A 2950-nucleotide genomic window follows, 5' to 3' on the forward strand; every position below is an offset into this window, starting at 1 on the left:
AGAACGACCAACGAACCCTCCCCGCCGCCAATTTTCCCTCCGACTCTGTTCGTCCGTCTCTGTTGCTCCTGTCGAATTTTCTGTACCCTTCTGTTCGAAACGACACTCGTACAAAACTGACCCCGGACACCATTGATATTGAGAGCTTGCTTTTGTGGTGCTCGTCACATCATCGATACCTTTCCGCGATTGGTTCGTTCCCACCACGTTTACACAAGATTGCTCCTACGTGAGTCGTAATTTTTATGAAAAAACATTACGACGAAAAGTCGTAAAGTGAAACGAGCACTATCATTGAAATCATAACGATTTATATGAAGAATATCTCGATACGTATTAAGATGGTTTACTCTAATGTAAGTTTCTGTTTAAATAGAACCACAATTGTACAAATCTATTTATCTTAACTGAATCAAATATCAGTCAATATTCTAATGACTCAAATTGTAATGATTTATAAGTTGATATAATAGTATATATATTGCATTAATTATATATATATTAATTATATTGATAATGGATATTCATAATTTGATACAATTGAATATATACTCTAATGATTTATACGTAGAATATTACAGTTGAATATATATTCTATTTATAGTGATTTATACTTAGAATATTACAGATCAGTTGACTTTGCCTCTCTATATCTTCCTTTTCCTTGCGTTTAGCTTTAATTACAAAATACTCTTCTACAACTACTTCGCCAACGTTCCTCTTTGAAAATTCAATCAAACGTTTCGATATCGATCGTGACGCGATCCGTGTGATCGTAAACGATCGATATATCAACGAAGTCAACGCGCCCTAGGAGCCGTGCATCCCGTCGAGCAAGAGGACACTCGCCGATGGCCACCTGAAGGCGCAAACGGTGGAGGCATCGACGTCTATTAGAGGGCTAAACGGTTCTTAAACGGGAAGAGGAATGAATCGAATGTCAGAGACGCAACAATGACGTGGGCAAACATTCCGACGTACAGGACCACCCGGTGGCAAGTTGCACGCCACAGTGGCTGTGAATCGGTCGCGATGAAGAAGATCGAATAGTTTTCCCGACTACGAGGCAATCGCAGAGATAAAAAAAAATTTACGACTGGTGACACTTTGAGGAATGCACTTTCGGCAAAAAGTGGAAGAACTCAGAAGACTTCTTAATGTAATAAAAAATATTGTATTTGGTTAATTACGAGGCAATCGCAGAAACGAGAAAATTTGGGACTGGTGACACTTTGAGAAATGCGTTTGGCAAGGAGTGGAAGAACTCAGAAGACTTCTTAATATAATGGAAAACATTGTATTTAGTTAATCACAGCTGTCTAGTTATTATAATTGAATTGAGTCATGTTCTTTCTGTTATTGTACAATGAATTTCTAAAGATACCGCAGGGGTGGAAAAATATTGAAAATATTTCACTAGTAACTTCGAGAGCAAGAGAACAAGGGATAATACTGATTGTTTTGTTAAACGTTTTCTTTTGAAAAGTTTAATGGCAAAAGAATGTTTTACAAGAAAAATTAGATAATAATAATAAGAGATAACAAATATCTTCATAAAATGAAAAGTCTAACAAAAAGAGTACTTATTCCTTTTGAAGATATTTTTAAGAAAAGTCACTTACCCATAAAAATGTTCTTATATCCAAAATATTCTTCTAGTACGTGAAGTATTTACACTTAGTAATAGCACTTATTGACTACATTATACGTATGTTTTACATTCCTTTGTAAAAATAACATTAATACATATAGATATTTATGAATTTTACTTTAAAGAACTTAAAAAACAACATTAACCGTTGAACAAATTATAGCGTAATTATCAGATCAGCTGGAGTCCCACGGTCAAATGAAAATTTGCAAGAAAATGAGCTTTATTGCTACAATTAATTTTCAAAGAGAAACTGAGCATTTGAAATGTCAGCAAGTGTTGCACCACTCGCGAATCGTTGAAACGGAATCAATGATCTTCGCAATGGGTGTGCTTCCTGTTCCCATAGCCTTCTCTCGATAATCGTACCACGTCCATGGGGTGTCGAGTGAAGAATACAAACTTTTCAATAGTGTTTCGAATGTTGTTGAGTAATAGCATCCATTAGAAAACGAGGCCGAAAACGTTTCTACGTTCCAAGCTGTGTTATTTCCTCATATGAAAAGTAGTATCTCATCCATATATTTTGGACAAAACAAAATATCCTATTTTAATAAAAAAAAAGTCATCCTATCATCAAAAATAAAGCATAGATTAAATATTGTATCCTTCTCTCACATCCTTATTAACTGGATAATAATTAAGTTATTAACTTCTTATTAATTAATTTTTATTTGTAGGTTACAATCGTGGTTATCAATTGTACTATAAATATCAGTCGCATACAATGATATTTAAAAATAGGAAATGGCGATTAGAGTCATCAAAACTAAAAAAAGGAAACCTCAAATTTCAGACACGCGTACGACGAATTTACTTTGCTTTCGAGGACAAATGCTCGCCTTCCCAAATCTTGATGTTACAATCGAAAGAGCTATCGTAATCCAAGATTAAGGAAACCGAAGATTCCCCTAATCCGAGTCATGTTTGAGCGACCATTCAAACGCACAAAATCAATCTCATCCTTTTCCCTTACGTATCAGATCAACCGATTAGAGAAAGTACTATAGGACGATGTAATATATAAGTAAAAGTGAACATAGATGGTGAGAAAATCATTGATTACATAAATCCACATGTCCAAAAATGAAGAAACTCGGTCGTGTGTAATACTTACGTGGGATAGATTTACGAAGGATAACGAGAGCAGAAGATGAAAGAAACACGGGATGAATTGCACCCTAGAAGAGAAGTCAGAAGATTCATGTATCAACGGACCGGCAGGAGGGTGTTGACGAGCTCGAATAAACGTCTCAGTAGGGTTGCTGCTACTCGGCACGCTACCGAAAATTCCTCGTG

Source organism: Frieseomelitta varia, unplaced genomic scaffold, assembly GCF_011392965.1.
Source record: "Frieseomelitta varia isolate USP_RPSP 00005682 unplaced genomic scaffold, Fvar_1.2 scaffold_558, whole genome shotgun sequence".
In the NCBI taxonomy this organism is placed as follows: Eukaryota; Metazoa; Arthropoda; class Insecta; order Hymenoptera; family Apidae; genus Frieseomelitta; species Frieseomelitta varia.